Raw genomic sequence first — 24,626 nt, 5'->3', positions numbered from 1 at the left:
TTACCCAATCGAATCCCTAATAATTTTGATGCATATTTAAAAACTTAAAGGTACTTGCACAGGTCATATGTGCACAGCTGAATGACAGTCCACAGAGTGAACACATCCCTATACTGAGTACTATGATCAATACATAGAATACTGTCATACCCCAAGAGTCCTCTCTGCTCTCTCTCTGTCACTCCTCCTCAGGATAAGCAGTGTCAGAGCAGAGGTCACTTCCCCTGCCCTGCACTTCATAGAAAGGCAGTCATAGAGCATTAACTCTTTTATGTTTGGTGTCTGTCATTCCTTATATTGTTGTGTATTGATTGCTGCATGTTGGTATTGATCATTCCATTGCATTGCAGTATAGGGTTCTATGTGTGAATATAAAACACTTCATTGAATCATTTTAGTTCATTGGATCATTGGTGATTTCCTGAATGGGGTTGTTAGGAATGGTGCTGCTATATAAGTTAGGAACATGTTTGGTAAGATAACACCACATTTCTACAGGCGATATATGTGATGGTGGAGTAGTTGGGTGACAGGTTCATATTTCCCACCACTATGACATAATGCCAGAAAGGTTTGGAAAATGTTTGTACCAGTTTCCACAACAAACAGCAGTGTAAGATATTTCTGCTTATTCTCATCCTTGTCAACACACATTTTCACAAGGCAGCAGGGCAATGGGGCTCAACTCGGGCCTTTTTGATGACGTCAGTCCTACTCATGAGGATGCTGCCCTTGTGTCCCAATCATCTTCTAAGGTTCCACATCCTAATACCATGACCTGGGGTGGTGGTTTTCCATATATTAATTTTGTGGGACACACAGGTCATAGCAGAACCCCTTGGAAACAGGCAACATTATTTTGTAATATTTTTTACATCAGAATGTCATAATAATTAGTGAGACAAACTATCCTTTCTCTTTTCATTGGCTGGAGGAGGGTTTAGTTCAAGTGCCCCTAACCTCTGATATATGCTGTTTTCTTTGTATGAATGATACTCTCTTTGTTAAAGGCCTCAGTCTCCACAGCCCTGTCCAAGGTATCATTGCCCATCTGCCACTGAATGGGGCTGATGCAACCTGATTATATTCAGAGTCGTCTTCTCCAATGACACTTGATTGTGACTCTTGGGCAGATGTACTGAGCTCAGTCTTTACAGCAGTGAGGGAACAACTGTTGTTGCTCTGGCTCCCCATCATCTACAGGAGGCCAGCCCTGACTAGACTCTTGAGAGATGGAGGTTGGCACAAGTCTCTGTGACCATGGATTTTGTACTTCAGATCCTCTGGAAAAGGAAGCAATAGTTTCCTGGAAGCCCCTTTTGGTAAATGAACATGTGGCAACTCTGACAACTAATAAGTCCTCTTTTTTTAAAGCAAAAATGAGCCAGCTAGAGGTCTCATTATAAATGAAATGTGTGCCCACACCAGGGTGGCTCCATTGGTTTGAGTGTCATCATGTGGACTGAAAGTTAGCAGATTCAGTATCCAGTCCACATACATACCCAGATTGTCAACCCCTGGTCAGGGTGCATATGAGAAGGAAACCAAGTCCATATGTCGCTCTCTACATTAATCCGTGTTTCTGACTCTCTCCAATGAGAAAAATGTGCTCAGATGAGAAAAAAAATAAAGTTGTAGAATTACATGAAACCTTGGGTCTCCCTTTATTGATCTTTCCATTTTTGGGGAGAATACAGTTAAGAGTCCTTCACCATCCAGGTAGGAAGGCCTGTTCCTTTTTGAAAGTGGATATTTGAGAATAATGTTAGACTGGCCTCAAGGTCATTTCAGCTTTATATGAACAAGTGGTAACTTGGCCTTTGGAGGAAATTTTTTTGCCCCATACTGGTAGCAATCCTTTGGCAGTAGGAACCCAAATGATCTGAGATTCCCTTACCTGGGTGGCCCTAGTTCATGGTGGTCCCGGGTGGTAACCAGCATCTAGCACTCTGCTCACTCCATGGCAGCAGTGGTCTACATACCCCAAATGACATAAATCATAGTCTACAAACATTGGCAAATGTTCTCTGAGTGACAAATAACTTCTAGTATAAAATTATTGTTTTAGGACAAACATTCTTCACAATTGTTTAAGCTCTTTTGCAACAAAGGTATTAAACTATAATGATCATCTAATGGTTTCAGTGTAGTAAGATGTTCACCCATTGTAGTTCTGACATTCTAGCAATGAGGATGGGTAGTGAGTGACCAAGCTGTATATAAATAGAAAAGAGAGACTTTGCCCTCTCCAAGGGGAGGGTTTTAGGATATAATCTGAGGCTGTACCAAAGTGCTAAGGAAACTCACCACCCAGCATAATATTTGTAATAGGAGACATTTCAGTATGGTCATGATTTTCTGTGAAAGGCCTCAGACTCTGAGAAACCTGAAAAATGCAGATTCATGAGTCACACCCAACACATAGACCAGAACCTATGAGGCTGCAGTCTGTGGGTTTGCATTTTCAACAAGGGTCAGATGCACATCTCATATTGACCATGTGTATCCTTAATTCTGACTTACTGTTTCCATCATCACTCTCACAGCATACATTGTAATGGGGTGGGTTCAGGGCAGACAGTCTCTAGCACAAAATCAGTCATAAGTGCTCCACCATCCCAACCACTTCTGGTCCTGTGAATTTTCAGATCTAGCCATGGCATGGTCAGACTGGGTGACTGAAACACTGATCCATTAAGGCCTGGAGTTGGGCATCCAGATTCACCCGAGTTCTGATGGGCACATGCTAAACTCATCTTTCTACGTTGGACATCCCCAGGAGAAGGCTGCCTACCATACCTAGGATTCATATGGGTCTGATGAGGTCCATCCTAGACCTTCAACAGTTGCCACAAGTGAGTCCTGAAGTCACACTGTTGTTTGAATCCTAGTCTTGGTGCTTTTGGGCCAGTTACTCAACTCACCTATGTGTCAGATGAAGTATTGTCTGTCCCAGTTTGGTTGGTGAGAAGCAGATGCAGTTAAAACAGTGCCTGTCAAACAAGGAATTAAGGATCATTATTGGCCCTAGTGCAGGAACAATCCTCTCTCCTGGGATATTGTGGGTCATCTTCATTATCTTCATTTATCACTTGAGAAGTAAAGCCTGTGAACTTGATTTTTACAGAGCTTGGTTCTGCTGCTACAACAAGTGTCTGTCCTGGGTCGTGCAGACTGGTCTTAACCCCATGCTCCTTCCCCATTTCCAAGTGTCACCAGGACTTCAAGGCATCAATTGTTTTCCCTGCAGTGTCACTTGTGCCTCTAAGGTCGCGGCTCCACCCAATGCACTGTTTGTTCACAGGCTCCTCCAGAACCTAGCTCCCTGGGTGTTCTCAGCTGCAGTGACCACACTTCCGGAAAGATGGCCGCTCCCGCGAGGGCCCCGCAGTCAAAGCCCTCAGGTTCCGCCATCTTTCTGTTTCCCCAGAACCTAGAGAGAACACGAGCTGCTCCACGTTGTCCTTGGGGAGGCTGCCCCCTCTGAAAACTTAGCACAATGTTGTTGACCAAGCGGAGACTGCCACGTGCCCCAAAAGCGATTTTCATTTCTGTTGGCTGTACTGGAAGGCCGAGGCACTGTGGGCGGTTGGGTCTGGGTCTGGGGAGGTGGGCGTGGTCACATAACGTCCTAGAGCCTGGCCCACAGCCCGAACTTCCGGGGTTCCCTGTGCCCCGGGAGATAGCCCGCCAGGGGACTCCGGGGCCAGGGCACCGCGAGGGAAGTCGGTTTGGAAGACAGTTGGGCCCAGAGTCCTGAGAAGCCCAGCAGCCGGTGGGTCGGCGCCTGGGCGTGTCTTTGCACTGGGGGCCTGTGAGGGGAGAGAAGGGCCATTCTGGGGACTTTGGGTTTGGCCACTGTGGAGTTTGGCTTGGTGATCCGCCTTGTGGATGAAGGATATAAAGACAGTAAGGTTCCAACTGTCGGTGTTTGTTGTCCGGTGGGTGGTGCTGTGCGTCTCAGTGATTAAGAACTGGAGTGGCAGGTGTGATTCAGGTGATGTGGTGTCTTCGCGGGAAACCTGAATTACTGTTATTGGGGATGCTTGATGCTGGGGGCGGTGGGCGTGAGGGAAGACGGAATGAATGAATGGAAGTTTCTGGTTCGGATTTCAGATTTAACTTGGAGTCACGGTTTTTATTTTTTATTTTATTTGTCAGGAAGGTGAGTGCATGTCTGTTGAGAAACATGAGGCTAGAGGTTTGGAGACCTAGCGACCCTGGGCAGGAAGTAGGCTGAAGCTGAGATGTTAATGCTGGGAATAGACTAGTAAATACCTACATCCAGCTGATCTATTTTTTCCTTGTCATTGAATTTAATGGGGTCACCCTGGTTATCAAAATTATACAAGTTTCAGGTGCACAATTCCAGAGCTCATGTAGCTTCTCCCACCTGCCTCCAAGTTTTGTTGTGTTTCTTTTTGCAAATGGTTGTAGGGCTTCTCCCAGTCCCTTTGAAGGGAGATTTGAGGCAGACTGTTTTTGAAAACTAACCCAGGGTTGTATTGGTCAGTAATGAATATTGGGTCTGGAGAAATGAAGGGCCTTTCCTTCTGTACTGGATGGGGGTCAGGCCCTTCTTCAGTTTCTTCCTATGTGACCTTTGCCCTCCTGCTCATCTTCCTGATGGTCCTACAACCTAGCTGTCCCTTCTCCAGAGGAGGGGGCTAGGGTAGAGGGTAGTGGATAGGGAGCCTGGGAGAATTAGAGAGCCAGGTGTTGGTCCATGATGCACAGAAGAGGTGGTGGCCAACCCGAGGTTAATCTCTGGCAGTGATGGCTACAGAGAGAACCATCCTTTCCAGGGCAACAAAGTTGCCCCAAGCAGCCACTTCCTTTGGATGGACCAAGCACCCTTTTTAGAGCACATGGCAGGCAGCTGGTTGGGTATGCCCAGCAGTTTTTGGCACTAGGTGGTCTCTGTGCTCCACTAAGCTATGTGCATTTTTCACTAGCATGAGAGCTCCACATTGATCAATTTGTTGTAAGGTTCCAGCTTCAGGGCTGTACTTGGTACTTCACAATGCGACTTTCACACATTTACCAAAACTCCAACATTGTCTGACCTCCATCCAACCCATTTATACTTCAGTATTGCACTCTCCACCTCTGCCTTTTTACTTTTTTGACATCCAGCCCTCCATGACTATATTCTAGGGACCTCAGTCTAACCCTCCTCAGGTTTTGTTACATCTGCAAAGTTCATCTTCCATGGCCTTCTTCCTCTTGTCTTACTATGCCCCAGTCCAGTATCTTATCCCATGCTATGTGTCTTCTGTGCCCTAGCCCTCAACTTTCAGGCATCATCAACACCCCAGGAACCCAAACCACATGCTGCAGTCATGACATTCAATATATAATTTTACATCCTTGCTCCTTGGCTCCTGGCCTCAGTCACACCCACTGTCCTCTTCAGCTCTGTAGTTTCCCTGTACCATTTTACCTTCTTGCCCATGTCTGTTCTATTCAATAGTTCCATCTTTGTTTTCAACAGTCTTCGTGACTTGGAACATGATATTCTACCAATATCTGATTTCCATTCAAGATGGAGGCATAGGTAAACATGCTTCGCCTCCTCATGTAACCACAGAAAGAATTACATCCAGACCTCAAAACTAGTAACCCCCAGAACTGTCAGAAAATCAAGGTGTATGGAAGTCTGACAATCAAGGATTTAAAGAAGCCACATTCATCCAGATGGGTAGGAGTGGCAGAGTCATGAGGATGGGTGGAGAGATGGTGGTGGCACTGGCAGAATGGATGGGAAGTATACCCTGGGAGCAGGTGGTACCAGCCCCAGGCCATACCACACAGCCCAGGGTTCCATCATTGGAAAGATAGATCACCATTACCTTTGTTTGTAAAAACCTGTGGGGGTTGGGATGGCAGAAGTCACTGCCAGATTTTCGCTGCTTGAAGGGCCAGCATGGTCTTAGAACGTGCATAAGGCCACCCACTGCAGGATTCACCACTGTGGCAGGAGCTGGAAGGGTGCCAGTCATACATGGGAAGGAGGTAAAGTGACTGGAAACAGGGCAAGTGCTGGCTGGAAGCCAGGTGGCAGCATTGTCCACTCTCAGAGCCTTCCCCACCCAGACACAAAGTGGTGAAGTGGGTTCCCTGCCCTTGCAATTACCTAAGGCTTCATCCCACAGAATTTACAGGTGCTTTTTCTACATAGGCCATGCTACTAAGACAAAGTAAAAGCAGCTCTACCTACACAGAAACAAACACAGGGAGGCTGCTAAATTGAGGAGAAAAAGAAACATGGCCCAAAGGAAAGAACAGAACAAAACCTCAGAAAAAAAAAAAACTAAGCAAAACTGATATAGCCAACCTATCAGATGCAGAACTCAAAACACTGGTTATCAGGGTGCTCAGAGAACACCTTGAGTACAGCAAAAGAAAATAAAGGTTAGAAATAAAGGTTACACTAAGTGAGATAAAGAATAATCCACAGGAAACCAACAGAGAGGGGAAAGACACCAGGATTCAACCAATGATTTGGAACATGACAAAGAAATAAACATTCAACCAGAACAAAAGGAAGAAACAAGAATTAAAAAGAACAAGAGAAGCTCAGGAACTTCTGGGACAGCTCCAAACATTCCAGCCTCCGAATCATAGGGTTTCCAGAAGGAGAAGAGGAAGAGCAAGAAATTGAAAACTTATTTGAAAAAATAATGAAAGAAAACTTCCCCAGTTTGGTTAAGGAAATAGACATATAAGTCCAGGAAGCTCAGAGAGTCCCAAACAAGTTGGACACAATGAAGATCCCAACAACACACATCATAATTAAAATGCCAAAGGTTAAAGATAAAGAGAGAAACTTAAAAGCAGCAAGAGAATGGCAGACAGTGACCTACAAAGGAGTTTCCATAAGTACCCACACACTGAAACTCTCCCAAACTCCCAATTTTCTAGCATCCTTCTTGATATAAGGTGGCAGTGCTCAGAGCACATTTTAAGTGCTGTGCATTATAATAGATATTTCCCCAGTGATTGTTGCAGGTTCAAAGGTCCATAAAGAATAGGGAGATTTCCATCCTTTTACAGGCATTCAGAAGTCTGAAGTTATACAAGTCTTCTGTAATGATCACGTTATTGAGGTATACACAGGTATGGTGACTGTGATTTTATGTAAGAGAGTAATTGTGAGTTTAGATGAGTGTGTGTACTTAGAGGATTTATATATGTGAGTGTAAACTTTCATGTGTTCAGTGTGTGCATTAATGTTAGCATATGTTTGTGTATTGTGTAAGTAATTAAATGTGTGACTAAAATACAGTGAAAGTGCATGCATGTGTGTATTTGCATCTGTGTAAATGACTCTGCATGTGTGAGTGTGTAGGATGGGTTATCCATGATAACAACTCTAAAAAGTGACTTGACAATGTGGGTATCAATAGTGAACTTGGATCAAAAAATTGATTCATGTGTAGAAAAACCTAGAGAATTAAATTCAACTTGTAATTTATATGGTTTTTTTTTGGCCTGTGAGAAATATATTTCTTAATTAAAAAAGCAAGGAGTTTTCTTTTCTGAAAATTTTGCAAAAAGGTAAGTTTAGAGAAAGATGTTTACCATTCAATGGTGTTGAATTAAGTGGCATTGGAAGAATCTACCTGTTAAACTGTGTGATTCTGGTGCCTTGTATGGGAGGGATTATTAGAATGTTCTGTCTTCTGTGGATAATGTTCTGCCTCTGCTTTTGATACTATTGGGGATCCCTAGGGAGTAACGTGTATTTTGTAACAAAAATTTTCTATAAGTCTACATTGCCTTTGAGCCACTCAGTATAGCAATATCTAATGTGTTTTATTCACACTATGTTTTTCCTGTTACTGTCCCTCTTTTTAAATCTTCCTCAGATATTTTAACCATTGATTCCTTTGCTCCATACATCAACAATGGTATAATTCATTTGTAAGGTTAGGAAAGGATTCACCTTGGATAGAACTTCTTTTTTTTTTAAGATTTTATTTATTTATTTTTTGAGAGGGAAGGGAAAAAGATATATATATATATATATATATATATATATATATATATATATAGAGAGAGAGAGAGAGAGAGAGAGAGAGGGGGGGGGGAGAGAGAGAAAGAAACATCAGTGTGCGGCTGCTGGGGCCGTGGCCTGCAACCTAGGCATGTGCCCTGACTGGAAATCAAACCTGCGATGCCTGGTTTGCAGCCCGCACTCAATCCACTGTGGATAGAACTCCTTAATGGAGCAGAATGTCCTGTGAGACACCAGATTCACCCCTGTCCTTCAGGGGTCAGATGTCAGCACTCCCTTCTGTCTGTCCTCCATGGGAGACCCTGTCTGCACCAGGGATCGTGGAAAGAAAAAGCCTCTCACAAACACCTCAGTAGTCTCCTAAGAGATGCTGGCTGGGAACTTAGAGTTGTTCTTTGTAATTAGCAAGTGGAAAGAAAGTTTTCAGAAATACTCTCAGCTCCCAAGCCTGTCAGTGCCAATGCTGCTACCAGTGAATTGATAATTACAGTTCAGAAGGGAGGTGAGATCACTGAATCACAATTCATATCTCAGGGTCTGGCTGCCTGCCCCAGGTACTGACAGTGCTGACTTCACGATGAGTCCAGAGTTTGGGCAGCAGCAGAAGTTGGTGGCTTTTATCTTTATTAATCTGAGAGTTAAAGACTGTAAGGGAAGGCATTATATAACAACAGTTTGGGTAAGTGATCATAGTGGACAAAGGGGATCTTCTGAGAGTTAACTTGGTCCAGCCCCAAAGCCACAGCAAAGGGTGAGGAATTCTGAGGCTTGAACTAAGCTGGTAAAGAGATGTGCATCCTAGACCTGCTCCTGTTTCCAATGCTTCCAGATGTGATGTAGTGTGGTTCTCACTCACAGTTAATAGTTGTGTTTTATCCAGCAATCAGGAATCCTACTTTTTAATGTGCTTAAGGGCTGCAGATTTCAAATTAATTTCTGATCAGCAGAATTTATAGGCATCACAGAAATAATTTGCACATTTCTAGAGGGGCATTGTAATATCTCCATGATTTTTCATCTATAGGAATAATCTGACTGCAGAAAGTGTGTCTGAGAGCATTTACTGGAGCACACATGTTTTCTTTAACTCAGGGTGTATATTGGGCTTAATAGGTTTAATCATAGTATCTTTATTTATTTTTTTAAAGATTTTATTTATTTTTAGAGAGGGAAGGGAGGGAGATAGAGAGAGAGAAACATCAATGTGCGGTTGCTCGGGGTCATGGCCTGCAGTCCAGGCATGTACCCTGACTGGGAATCGAACCTGCAACACTTTGGTTCACAGCCCACGTGTTTTGTTGTTTTTAAATTGAATTCTTGTTTCTTCTTTTTGTTCTGGTTGAATGTTTATTTCTTCCTTTTGTTCCAAATCCTTGATTTGAACCCTGGTTTCCTTCCCTTCACTGTTGGTTCCCTGTATATCTTTCTTTATTCCACTTTGTGTAACCTTCATTTCTTCCTTTATTTTCTTGCCATGCTCAATAAGGTCTCTAAGCATCCTTTATCACCAATGTCTTGAACTCTGGATCTGATAGCTATCTTTATTTCATTTCATTCTTTCTCTGGGCTTTTGTTCTGTTCTTTCATTTCAGTCATACTTCTTTGCCTCCTCAATTTGGCAATCTCCCTGTTTCTGTATATTAGGTGAAGGTGCTTTTACTCCCTGTCTTAGTAGCATGGCTTATGTAGAAAAGTCACCTGTAAATTGTATGGGGTGGAGCCTTAGATAATTACCAGGGTAGGGCAATCTGCTTCCCCTCTTTGTGGCTCTGCTTTGGCTGGGGGTGGAGGGGGGACCCTGCCACTGCCTGGCCTCCAGAGGTCCGGCCATTGCTTGCCTTGTTTCCAGTCACTTCACCCACTTTCCATATGCAATTAGCACCCCTCCAGCTGCTTCCCTGGGGTTGCATATGTTCTGAGTCCATGTGGGCCCTTTAAGAGTGAAAATCCAGCAGTTTCTTCCACTGCCCCAACCCCCACTGGTTTTTAAAGCCAGAGGTAATAGGGGTTTATGTTCCCAGTGCTGGAACCCTGGGCTGTGCAGTCTGGCCTGGGGCTGGGATCACTTGCTCCCAGGGAATCCCTTCTGACTTTTATCCACCACACATGAATGTAGGATCATCTGCTCTGCTGCTTCTGTGCTACACTGTCTTTCCTCCTAGTCTGGTTGAATGTGACTTCTTTAAATCCTTTGTTGTTAGGCTTCCATACAGCTCAATTTTCTGATGGTTCTGGGTATTATTTGGTTTTGAGATCTGGTTTTTATTCTTTCTATGGTTGTGCAAGGAGGTGAAGAGTGTCTACCTGCCCTCCATCTTGACTGGAAGTGTATGATTTTCTCACAAACTAAGAAATTGTCATTCATTCAGACACTGGGATGTAATTTTTCTCTTCTTTTGCACTCACTCTCATTCCTCACCTAGGTTACTGCCACCTCCCTTTTGTGTCTTGATGCGTGGGTCACCGGCCAGGAGTGATCACGGAATGCTGCGGATGGCTCGTCGAAACATGAGAAAAAACATGCACAGAGACAGATTAGTTTCTGTGGAGAAGTAGGGATGGAATGGCCACCCCCTCTAGTAGGGAGCACACCGATTTACCGTCCAAACCTGCTTTTATTGGGCTCGTTTTGCATAATAATTCAGGTAAAGTACAGTACTCATTAGGGGGAAGTAAGGAACAATAGATAACAAGGAACTCTGCGGGTCTATTTTGAGTCAGGGTCAAAGAGCTGTAAAACTGTGAGGAACAAACTAACTTCCTCCTTGGACCCTTCTCATTCAACTGAGAGCATTCTAAACAAAGAAGGTTTCCCAGTAATTTACATGTTCTTTCTTAGACCTGATCACCCGGGGAATCTGCCCTTTTCAGCACAGAGCTGTACCACCCTGTCATTGTTTCAGGCTTCCTGCCAGGGAGATAAGCTTTTGTCTCCTTGCTGGTTTACAGTTCCAAGGGCATTCCCTTAGCCTAGGCGGGGGTTACAGCTTGTGATACCAGTCAGGGCAGTTCCCAACAGTATCTGTCTTTTCTTTGATGTCTCCTGGTAAATCTATGTCCTTCCTTGCCTTCTTCAGTTTTTAATAATTCCCTAGCACCATTCAGCCAATGACAATTTCGGTGTGAAAAATATTCATTAGATTTTTTTTACTCAATATTTCCACATTCTAAGGGTAAAAGTCCATCATGTTAGGAAATATTTATTTGTGATTTTCTCAAATTCTTTTCACCTATTGTGTCAGCTTCTATTCTGGACTATTTTGCAAGTCTATTCTGGACTATTTTTTATTAATAATATTGAAAGATGGCAATAGTGTCTTTCTTGGAGAGGAGGCAGATAAATTTCCTGACTTATACAATAAATTTAATGCCTACCTTCAACATAATGTTTGGGTGTGTGTACTTAGAGGCCACATAAAAAATTTGGAATTTATTAAGCTCAGTGTTCTCCAGCTGTGTTGCAAACCTGCTGTGTGTGCACCATCCACCTGGACCTCTTTGCATTACCTTGTGGGGCATGTTGAAGCAGTGTAACCAGATGAGAACATGAAACTCTTGCTCCCTGTTGTGCCATGAATAATAATGTCTCTGTCTCAGTCCCAGGAGTCTCATGTCTTGTTCACCATCCTTGGAATTGGCAGCCTTACTTGTTTGTTTGTAAATGGAAAAAATTTACATGCTTTACATATTTTATAGTGTTGGCAATGAGGATGGACGGTGTCTGAGCCCTCCATGAATAAATAGCCTGATTATTCACCTTGGCAGAGTAATGCTGATTTGGTGAGGTAAATGAGGCCCATGTCATTTTGATAAGGCTGCTATAACACAACTCCCCAGAGTGCTTGATAAACAACAATTTCTGTCTCACAGTTCTGGGGGCCAGAAGTCTGAGGTCAGGATGCAGCATGGTCAGGTGAGGGCCCTCACCTGAATGGGAAACTTCTCCTTGTTGTGTTCACAAGGCTCCACCTCCTAATACTATCACCCTGGGTGGTGGGTTTCCATACATGATTTTTGAGGGAATACACAGACCAATTGCTTGGGTAAAGGCAGCATCCTATTGTTCTACATCAGAATATAATAGGAAATACGTGTGACATGCCTATGCATCCCCATCCCCTAAGTTTCAGAGGCAATTATTCTGGTCAGGTGAAGTCAGTAGACAAATGTTAGCAGGAAAAACTACCCTGTCTCTTGTCACTAGAAGCTAAATGAGGGTTTGGATCAAGTACCACTAATTTCTGATATACACCATTTTCACTGTATTAATGACGTGCTGTTTGTTAAAGGCCTCAGTCTCCACAGCCTGTGCAAGGTGTCATCACCTCTTTGCCATTCAAGGTGGCTGATACAACCTGACCATATCTGGAGACATATTTTCCAATGACAGTTGACTGGAATTCTGGGGCAGATGTACTGAGCTCAGTGAAGGAACATCTTTTGCCACTTTTTCATGCCACGGAGTCCTTTGATTAAGGTGTCACAACCCTACATCCACCAGTCTGGGCTCTAGTCTAAAAACTCTGAGGAAGAATCCACATCCAGGATTTTAAAAATTCAGGCAGAATTTATTTTCTTCTTATAATTTCTTTGTGTGCCCACCCATATCCCATCTTCAAAGACAAATAACATGAAATTCCTGTCATGATACAGATCTATCCTCTTCTATAGTATCTAATTGTCTTTTTCCCCTGCTCTTATAATATGTGGGATCTATCAAATCATTGAGGACAGTCTGCCCATTTGAGTGAAGCTGATTAGTAACATTAATTTTAACTCCAAAAGTCCTATACCATGTCACATAACATGACTACTGAACTTAAGTCACACTCGTGGTTGGAAATTGGCCTATAGTATTATGAGAACAGTAAATCTGTTGCAATGAAAAATATTATTTTTATTCTATAAAACTATAACCACAGTTTAATTCTTATGATGATTTTTATATAAAAAGACCAAGGGGCACTATGTTAAAATTTTTAGTTGTTTTATTATGGTTTTTATGCTAAAGTTTACCAATCTAAGAACAGAAGAGCACACCGAGGTAAAAATTAAGTGTTATATTCTAGAAATTCCACAATAAAAGAAGATGTTTTCATCACGTCACCCTTGGGACATAAAAATCCTTGTGATACTAAAGTGTTTCAGTACATAATCAAGCCTTTAAAAGGGATGGACTGATACCATTTTCCAACTCTGAACACTGGGTGGTAGTCAACAGTCTCTCTTGTCAGACCCTCTGTGTTTGACCCTGTGCACAGTACCCTGAAAAAAAAAGGAAAAATACTGTTGAGTGTTGTTCAACCCAAGTTGTATCTGCTGTTCTTTACTGTTGATTCAATTAACAATTTGTTGATTTTTACAGAAAAAGAAGAAGGGGGGAGGAGAGAGAGAAGGAGAGTGATAGAGAGTAAAAAAGAATGATGTGTTGTTTTACTCATTTATGCATTCATTGGTTGACCAGGATGAAACCTGCAACCTTGGTAGATCAAGATGGCACTCTAACCAACTGAGCTACCCACACAGTGCATACTGTCTATTCACTTCAAAAGGTATATACTGGCATGTTATCTGAGCATGATTTTTAAGACCATAGGAAATGAAACACATTATTAAACAGGTATGCGTACCTCTATGTTCACTGAAGCATTATTTACAATAGTCAAATATGGTAACAACCTAAGTGTCTCAAAACATTAATAGGTAAAGAAGATGTGAGATACATAATGGATTATTTTTCACTCATGAAAAAGAAGGAAATTCTGCCATTTGTAACACCACGGATGGACCTTGATTGAGGTCATTGTGCTAATTGAGATAAGTCGGATAGAGAAAGACAGATCCTGTCTGATGTCACTTATATGTGGAAACAGATCATAAAAATAGCAAGTAAAATGCTGGTTATCAGAGGAATGGAGTTTGCAGAATAAAACATATTGTTTAACTTGCAACTTCTAGACAAATAGGTTCTGGAGTTTTAATGCACACTATACTGAATATTGACACCAATATTGTATTATCATCATCAAACTTGCTAAGGGTCTACATTCTAATTCCAACTACAAAAAATAATACTCTGTGGTTTGATAGTGGGGTTATCACTGCAATAGTAATCATATTACAGTTTTTAAATGTGTCAAATCAACATTTTGTATACCTTAAATTTATGCAACAAATCAAATATATTTCAATTAAAATTGACCATGCATGACTATTGTGATTTCTTCATAAATGAGATAGATTAATGGGGGATTCTGTCAGTGGCCTCCAGTGTGTTCTCTGCCACCTCCATCACTCCAGTCCCGTCCACCTCAATTTTCTCTGATACATCCTCATCTGTTCACTCTCTGACCTTCAGACATCTACTAAAATTCTACCTGCTCTCTGATATTCAGCCAACCTTTTAAAATTTCAATATTGCACTCTACACCTTTGCCTTGTGACCTTTTTCACATGCAATCCTACATGACCACTATTCTAAGGACCTCAGTCTAACTCTACTCAACTTTTGTCACCTCTGAAAAGTCCATTGTCCATGGCCTTCTTTCTCTTGCCTTCTACCTATGCCCCATTCCAATATCTCATCCCATGGCCTGTGTCTTCTATGCCCCATCCCTCAGCTTTTAGACATCATTAAGGCCCCCCAGGAACACAAACCACACCCTGCACCCATTACATCCAGTTCTATAATCTCACACTCCTACTCCTGGGCTCACTCATGCCCACTGTGCCCTTCAGTTACCTCATTGTATTGTGCCCATTTTGCCTTCTTGTCCATGCCTGTTATCATTCTCAGTTCCACCTCCTTTTCCAACACTGTATCTGACTTGGACTGTTATCTTCTACTAAGAACTACCTACCCCATCTGAATTCCCTCTTTCCACACTATGTTTTTTTTTAAGATTTACATATTTTTATTTTTTTAAGATTTTCTTTACTTATTCTCAGAGAGAGGGGAAGGAAGGGAGAAAAAGAGGGAAAGAAACATTGATCCATTGCTTCTCAAACTCCCCTAATTGGGACAACATGTGTCCTGACTGGGAATCAAACCAGTGACCTTTTGGTTCACAGGATGACACCCAACCCACTGAGACACACCAGTGAGGGCCATTCCATGGTCATTGCACAACTGACCTTTTTCTCACTATAGCCCATTAACTTCCCATTCCCATTAGAACTTTTGTTTCCATGACTCTCTGCCCCATGATCTCCTCTGATCCCAGTATCTTTCCTACCTTAACTCCCTCCACACACTGTCCACTTGCAATTTTCTCCCCATCATTGCACTTTAATACTGAACCAACATTAAACACAATTGCTTTTTGTCTTTCTTCTTTGCCTGTACTCTCTGTAACCGTATACCTCCTCCCTTGCTCTCTTTAACAGCATTTTTTTTATCCCTGCTTTCCCTTTTCTTTATGGCCTATTCTTACTCTGACCTGTCACATATCCACACACTGAAACTGTCTTCCAAAGTCCCAGTTTCAGAGCATTCATCTTGATATGTTTGCAATGCTCATAGCACATTTTAAGTGCTGTGCATTATAACAAATACTGTCCTTGTGATTATTGCAGGGTTAAAAAAACTCTAAAGAGTAGGAAGAATGCCACCTCTACTTCGGCAGCTAGAAGTCTTGAGCTATAACAATTTTTCTGTATGAGATCATGTTATTGAGATAAACATGTGCACCATGACTGTGATTTTATGCAAGAGGGTAATTATGAGTGTAGGCAAGTATGTATTTTTGAATATTTATAGATATAGGTGTAAATTTTCATCTGTTTGGTGTGTGCATTAATTGCACATGTGCATTTGAAATTGTGTGGGTTCATGATTGTGTATATGTATAGGTATTTGAATGTGCAACTATATTTGAGTAAATATGCATTCATGTGAATTTGTATCTGTGTGTAAGTGATTTGGGTGTGTGTGTGTAGGATGGGTTGTCCACCATAATGGCTCTAACAACTGACTCAATAATGAGGGCAATTGCATAATGAACTTGGATCAAAGAGTTCATTTGTACATAGAAAAACCTAAAAAATTAATTCAACTCATAATTTATATTTATCATTTTGGCTCATGAGAAATATATTTAATTGAAAAAAACAATAAAAAATTTTCCTGAAAATTTTGTAAAAAAGTAAGTGCAAAGGACTGTGTTGACCATTTGATGGTTTTGAATTTAGTAAGTAGCACTGGCTTTTAAGATATTTACAAAAATGAAAGAATCTACCTGTGAAACTGTGTGACCCTAATGCTCTATTTGAAAGGGATATTTTTAGAAGCTTCTGCCTTTTTTTCTATGGATGTTGTTCTGCCTCTGCTTCAGATCACTATTGAAGGTCAATATGGATAGTGCTTATTTTCCCACAAAATTCCTATATAAGTGGACATTGACTTGAGCAAGTGAGGACAATGATATCCAATGTTCCTTACTGACACTATGTTTTCCTTGTTACTTGTTTCTCTTATTAAATCTTTCTCAGATAGTTTGACTCAGTTCATTTCTTTGTTCCAAATATCAACAATGCTGCTGTTCATTTGTAAGAAGATTAGGCAAGAACTCACTTTGGGTAGAACTTCCCAATGGAGAAGAATGTTCAGTGAGACATGCATACTTGCCCTTGTCCCTCAGGGGTCAGACCTCAACACCTCCTGCTCTCTGTCCCCCATAGAGATCCTGTCTGCTCCTGGGATTATGGAAAGAAAGAGCCTCTCACAAACATTCCAATAGTCTCCTAAGAGATGCTAGTAAAAACTTGGGGTCATTCTTGGTAATTAGCAACTAGAAAGAAACTTTTCATAAATATACTCAGCTCCCAAGCCTGTCAGTGCCAGGGCTGCTACAGGTGAAGTGATAATTGCAGTTCAGAGGGGAGGTGAGGTCACCAAATCACAACCCATATCTCAGGGTCTGGATGCCTCCCTGTTTGTACTGACAATGCTGACTTCACAATGAGCCAGTGTCCAGGCAGCAGGAAGAAGTCAGTGGGTTTTCTCTTTATCAATCTGAAATATAGAGACTGTAAGGGAAGGTGTTGCATCAGAAGTCTGGGTAAGTAAACATACTGCACAAAGGGATCTTATGTGAGTGAACTTGGTCCAGTACCAAAGCCACAAAGACAAAGGAAAAAATACCTGAGGTTTTAGTTGAGCAGTTAAAAAGAGATGGGTCCTGGACCTGCTCTAATCCCTGATGGCTTCTGATGTGATATAGTACAGTTCTCACTCACAGTCATGGTTGTGTTCAATATAACAATCATGATCCCTGATTTTTAATGTACTTAAGAGCTGGAGTTCAAAGGCAATCTCTGTTCAGAGGAACTTCCAGAAAACACAGACATAATTATCAGATTTCTAAAGGGGCACTCTAATACCTCCATGCTTTTCAATCTATAGGAATCATCTGACCATGTGCAGAAAGTGTGTCTCAGAGCATTTGCTGCAGTAGAAACTTTTCTCTAACTCTGGGTGTATATTGGGCTTAATAGATGTCATCATTGTGTCTCTATTGATTATGAAGAGACTATTGTGACTTAAAGTTAAGGAAGCAATATTTTTAAAATGTTTATAAATTTCAGTCATTATCTTCAGGCTCAGATGTATCTTGTGATATTTCTGCTTCTTTAAATATAATACCAATCCAGAAAAAGCATGTCATTAAAAATGAACGTCTTACCATTCATTTTTCATGTGTCTTGTATTTTTGTATTTTGAACACAAATGTAGAATTACTGTTATTTTAGTTAACTTAGATCTTAATAAATAGGTATATGATCTAAAAATACTAATATTTTGATTGTACCACACACTGTTTACCAAATATCAAAGCCTCCTGTCCCATAGTTTTTGTGACTCATATAATTGTACTTTTGTTCTTGGAATATAATCTAATGAGTTTTCTGTGGCCATCTAATATTTAGCTGGCCTCGTGAACTTGTAGGGATAAAGAAGTTATTTCATGTGTGGTCTTGATAGCAGTGACTCATATTTTGAAAGTGTTCTTGAATGGTTACACATTCAACTCTTAGAAGCCAGCAAAACAAAGTGTAAAAAAAAAGTCACTAAATGGCAAAGGAATTTTGTCAATATTTCATTAAAAACTGTTGATAAGTGAGCCCTGGCTGGCGTAGCTCAGTGGATTGAGTGCAGGCAGTGAACCAAAGGGTCACCAGTTCGATTCCCAGTCAGGGCACATGCCTGGGTTGCGGACCATGTCTCCAGTGGGGGTCACATGAGAGGCAACCACACATTGATGTTTCTCTCTCTGTCTTCTCTCCTCCCTTCCTCTCTCTAAAAATAAATAAATAAAATCTTTAAAGAAACTGTTGATAAGTGGAGAATATTAGAGTTCAGCTGGCATGATACATGTGACTTATGCCTCATATTCTCGTGCAGGATTCTCTTCATGTCAGAAGAAAATATTGGTCACTAAGAAGTGATGAGATGACCACCAGGACCTTGGCAGCTGGAATGATGCTTTTACTACAGACGACAGTTGGAGTCTTGGGGAATTTAGCTCTGCTTTACCATTATCTCTTCCTTTACTTCACTGGGTATAGGCTTAGACCAACAGATTTGATTGTCAACAACCTGATGGTGGCCAACACCTTGGTTCTGCTCTCTAGTGGAATCCAGTTTACAATGTCATGTTTTGTGTGGAATCACCATCTCAGTGATTTTGGATGTAAATTTTTTCCCTATTCATATGCAGTGGGCAGAGGTGTCTCCATTGGTACCACCTGCCTCCTGAGCATCATCCAGGCCATCACCATCAGCCCCATGAAATTCAGGTGGGCAGGGCTTAAGGTGAAAATTTCAAAGCACATTGTTCCTACAATTTTTTTGTACTGGATCCTGCAAATGTCGGTAAATGCTGTTTTTCCTATGTTTATATTTAGCAATTTGAGCAACAAAAACATCACAAATATAAAACATTTTGGATTCTGTTCAGCTGTTCGTCATGATAAAACAAGGGACTCATTATATGTAGCGTTGTTAACATTCCCTGATGTTGTATGTCTCCTGCTCATGCTCTGGGCCAGCAGTTCCATGGTCTTCATCCTGCACAGACATAAGCAGAGGGTCCAACACATTCACAGAACCCACATCACCTCCCAATCCTCCCCTGAGTCCAGAGCTACCAAGACCATCCTTCTCCTGGTGAGCACCTTTGTCTTTTTGAATACCCTTTCCTCCATCTTTCATATTATTTTAAGTATTTTTAATAATCTGAACTGGGTCATCTTGAACATCAGTTCAGTACTCTCTCTGTGTTTCCCAATTGTCAGTCCCTTCCTGATCATGAGTCGTGACTCCAATGTCTCCAGACTCAGCATTGCTTGGATAAGGAATGCAAAGTTCTCTTATCTTAGGAGAAATATGTAAATTGTATGTACATGCACAGTGTTCATTTGGTAATTCACTCATCCTCTTCAGCATCCTAAGTACCATTAGGAGTGCCTTACAAGGGACTGGTGCACAGGACATGGTGAGCATCTTCAAAGTCAACAATGTTATAATAGTAAATGTAATGACATATTATAACTGTCTTGTAAATACTTCTTTGATTGAAGTTTCCCCATGTTTGCCATGGAGGATTTCAGAATGGATGCAATATAAACATTAGGCCCTGAAACCCTCTAGATGTTATGGAGAAGTCTTCGAGTGTGTAATTTGAGTCTATCAAACTACATTTTCAAGAAAGAGCAAGGCAGGGAATTGTAAGAAAAGGTACATGAAGATGGAACAGCAGGTCGCAGGTGCCTGCTGAAGCTGAAGCCATTGGTACTTGAGCAAAATTCAGTTCCCGAGGAGAGCGTATGGGAGCCTGACAGCGCTGGAGAGGTGGTGGGCATTTGAAATATGATGTTATGAAGGAATGGCTTGCTCACACATATTCAGGTAGATATGGCCAGATTTAACTGGAGGGGTGAAAGGAGGGCAAAAGATTACTTACATTTTAGCTGATGTTGAAACTACATTAGATGAGTGCGACAATTTCAAAAGATGTGTATTGCATGGAGTGGGACCTGCAGAAGGCAGATGTTTTGTGTGTGTGAAGAGAATCTGGGCACTTGGTTGATCTGGAGGTGCACACTCCTGTCTCTAAAGTGATGATACTAGTTCATGGTGGGGACTTCCATTAACTCGAGAGGAGTGTATGCAAAGCCACTAGTAAGGAAAGACAAGAATGTATTCTATGTATGTGGAATTTGTGGGCCTTTGAGTTTCAAGAAATAAAGTGGTTATTTCCTCAATCTTAGAAGAGGTTTTTAGATAGTATTCTCTGTATGTGCATTTTGAAGCTGATATAAAGTTTTGGATTTCAAGATATTGAAAAAGAAATTATTTTGACATAATAGATACATTTATTGAAATTTGTACCACAATTTTAAAAAACCCAAATGTTTAGCTTATATGAAACACTGCAATACATACCTCAAAGAAGAACAAGTTTTATAGAGATATACACATACTTATTGTGTGTATGTACATGTGTCTATATGCTTGTGTGTGTGTATATATATATGTATATATGCACATATAAAGTCATTCAACATATTGGAAATTTGTACATCAATAAAAATTTAAAATTGTTCTCATTACAATAATGATAATTCATAAAGCGTTTGTAGCTCAATGTGTATATTGCCATTCTAGTCATTTAATTTTTGAAATTACATAAACATTTAATTCTATTAGTTGGCCATATCCCTTGAAAATATATATATGACCATAGTAAAAAATGTTTTTTAAAGGAGTAATTTGTCTATTTAAATTTAATATGTTTTATATATTTTGGTATTAATAGAGAATATTTTATATTATCTACATTAATTTCTTTTTTATTAATTATAAAATATAATTACATATTTTAACTCTACATTATAATTCTAAATGATAATGAACACCTTTTCTTTGAAAGTTGCATACTCATTATTTGTTAATTTCTAACCAGTGGAGGGGCTGAGAAAAAAGGAGAAAGAACTCAGGGACATGGACAACAGTGTGGTGATTGCTGCGGGGTGGGGGGGGGGGAGTCTAAGGGGACTAAAAGGTAATAGAAAAATACAATAAAGATTGGATTAAAAAAATAAAAAGCTAATTACACAGTGTCATTTCCTTTAATCCTATTAAATGCCAACTTTACAATATGAGGACATTACAACACTAATATATTCACCAAATCCCATCCCTAATATTTGTGATACATATTTTAAAAGTTTAAAGAATCACACACAAGTCATATGTGAGAGCTGAACAACAGTTCACAGAATGAACTGTACTGAGTACCTGGGCATCCTTTCCAGAGGAAAATGTAATGCCCAGGTTGCAATTTGGTCCCCAGTTGGGGTCACATGTGAGGGGAGAGACCAAGGATCAATTGATGTCTCTCTCTCAAATTGATGTTTCTCTCCCCACTGTTTTTCCCACCCTTCCCTCTCTAAAAATAAATAAAATCTAAAAAATATATAGAATATTGACAGACCCCCAGGCATCCTCTGTACCCTGTCACTCCTCCTCAGGATAAGCAATGTCATAACATGTGTCATTTCCTGTTTTGCACTTTGTACAAAGGCAATCATAGAGCACTAACTTTTTTATATTTAGTGTCTATCATAACTTATATTGTTGATGTGTTGATTGCTGCATGTTGGTATTGATCATTCCATTGCATTGTTCTATAGGATTCTATTTTGTAAATATAAAACAATAATTTTTCTATTCATTGGCTTACAGGTGGTTTTCAGTTTGGGAGTATTAGGAATACTCCTGGTATATAAATTAGGGACATGTTTTGGTAACACAGTAACACATTTCTGTAGGCAATATATGTGATCGATAATTGTTGGGTGACAGTTATATCTCTCAGCTCTATGAGGTAATGCCAGAGAGGTTTGGAAAGTGTATCAGCTTCTACATCAAACAGCAGTGTAAGATATTTTTGGTTATTTATATCCTGGTCAACACTTCTAATTTTACTTCATTTTCATTTTAGACTTCTGTTTTGTTTGTGAAGATACCAAGTAGTGCTTTTAATTGCATTTTTTGATTATTATAAAATTTGACCTTACTTCACATACTTATTAGACACTCAGCAACATCATTCTGAAGTACTTGTTAGTTTACTTTGTCCATTAATTGTTTTGTCTTTCTCTTTTGATTTATAGTTCTATATATCTGCTGACATGATTTTTTTCCTGGTACTCTCATGCTTTTCCTTTCTCTGCACACGTGTCTGTGTTTGTGTCTCTTTGTGTGTTGATGAAAAACATTTTAATTTTAGCATAAGTTGATATATCCTTTTCAAAAAATAATGGTTCTGTTTAAGAATTATTTTCTGCTCTGACTGGTGTGTGTGGTTCAGTGAGTTAGGCATCGTCCCACAAACTGGTTACTGGCCAGGTCCCTGGATGGTGGCATGGGAGAGGCAACTGATAGATGTTTCCCTCATACATCGATGTTTTTCTCCCTCTCTTCCTCCCTTCCTTCCTCAATCTCTAAAAATAAAGAAATAAAATCTATTTTTTAAAAGAATGGTTTTCTTACTGTAAGACTACAGAAATATTCCCCCTTTGAAAAAAACTGTAGAGCCTTAAAATTGACATCAGCAATCCATCCAGAATTGATTTATTGTATCTGTGGATAGAAAATTATTTTTTTCCTGATAAACTATCAAATTTCAATGCATGAACAATATGCAGTATATTCTATCCCTTTTTTGGGGGGGGGGAGTTTTTTTTTTGTAGAAAACAAATACACAACTTGGAATGGATTTGACGCAAATTGTGCCATAAGCAGATTTTCTTTTAGTGGCTCAACAAAGTTTAAAAAGCAAGTAACAATAAAAGAAAATATTTCTGATATGGGACCAGCAGTACAAAAAAATAGTATACAAGTATCTGAATAGTTTGCTCATTTTGCAACAGTGCAAATATTAAGTACATATTGTTATCTATCCATAGTCCATACAGAGTCACAACTCCACACTTCAACAACAACATGCTAACACTTCCCTAAACAAAACTACTTAAGAAAATGCACAACCAACGGGAACCTTAGAGCACTGTTGGTGGGAATGCAGACTGGTGCAGCCACTGTGGAAAACTGTATAGAATTTCTTCAAAAAAGTTAATAATGGAACTGCCTTTTGACCCAGTGATGGTTGTTTTGAAACACCAATTCAAAAGAACATATGTACCCCATGTTCAAAGCAGTGTTATTTACAATAGCCAAGTGCTAGAAACAGCTTAGGGGTCCATCATTAGATGAGTGGATCAAAAAATGGTGGTACATTTACACAATGGAATATTATACAGCAGAAAGGAACTCCTACATTTATTTTGTGACAACATGGATGGAATTGGAGAATATTATGCTAAGTGAAATAAGCCAGCCAGTGAAAGACAAATACCATATGATCTTACTTATTAGAGGAATCTAATTAACAAAATAAACTAATGAGCAAAATAGAACCACAGACATAGAAATATGGAACAGACTGACAGTGGCCAAAGGGGAGGGAGAAAGGGGGAATGGAATCAAGAAGGTGAAGAGAATAGTCAAAGAACAAGTATGAATGAACCATGGACATGGACAACAGTGTGGGGACTGACTGTGGGAGTGGGGGGTTGGTTGAGCAGAGGAGGGCAAAGGGACAAAAATTGGGACAACTATAATAGAATGATGATAAAAGAAGAAAAAAGAAAATGCATAACTGGCCCTGGCTGGTGCAGCTTAGTAGATTGAGTGTTGGCTTGCAAACCAAAAGGTCACTGGTTTGATTCCTAGTTAGGGCACATGCCTGAGTTGGGGCCAGGTCTCTGGTTGGGGGCATGTGAGAAACAGTTGATCAATGTTTCTCTCCTCTTTTTCTCCCTCTCTTCCATTCTCTCTAAAAATAAATAAATAAAATTTTAGAAGAAAACTTAAAAAAACGAAAGGCATAACTGAATGTTCCCTCAGTTTGACCAATTCCATCTCAGTTTAGATGTGTATAAAAGGGTTTAGATATGCCCAGAGTAAGTCACATGCAACATGTTACATGATCAATTTTGTGAAATAAGATTTCAGGACAATGACAGTAAGATAAGGAAGAAAACACTGAAGAATGAAGTCCTAATTATTATATGTGCATATTTTTTGACAAAGGGGGAAACCTTTTACAGATAACTTACAAAGAAAAGGTAAATAAATAATTTTTGTACAAAAATACTTAACACATTCTATAGTGTCTTCACTTTGTTGTCATCATTTCTAAAACCTCTTCATAGTTTACTTGACCATCACCATCAATATCTGCTTCCCTGATAATTTCATCAGCCTCTTCTTAATCTGGAATGTTCTCTCTTTTCTTATGCTCTCACTTTCATTGCTTATTTAGGTTAGTATTCCCTCCCCTTGGATATGTCTTTCCTGTGAAGTATAGTGGTCAATCTGCACCCTTCCTGTTTCTTTCAGTCTTTAACAATCCCCCAGCACCACACAACCAATGGCAGTGTTGGCATCAAAAATCTTCAGTGGATCTTTCTACTCAATTATCTCAATTAGTAAAGGGAAAGGTGCACCCCATTGAAACACATTTCTTCATGAGTCTCT

At 40.2% G+C, this 24,626-nt stretch overlaps 1 pseudogene; it reads left to right on the top strand.

Annotated features, from left to right (window-relative positions):
- The first annotated feature begins 18,385 nt into the window (after positions 1 to 18,385).
- Positions 18,386 to 19,412, top strand: LOC123824193 (annotated as a pseudogene).
- Positions 19,413 to 24,626: the final 5,214 nt, after the last annotated feature.

The sequence above is a fragment of the Phyllostomus hastatus genome, unplaced genomic scaffold, assembly GCF_019186645.2.
Source record: "Phyllostomus hastatus isolate PE091 unplaced genomic scaffold, TTU_PhHast_1.1 phas_contig_549, whole genome shotgun sequence".
NCBI lineage: Eukaryota > Metazoa > Chordata > Mammalia > Chiroptera > Phyllostomidae > Phyllostomus > Phyllostomus hastatus.
The sequence above is the reverse complement of the archived record's forward strand: the minus strand, read 5'-3'. Positions and strand labels throughout refer to the sequence as shown.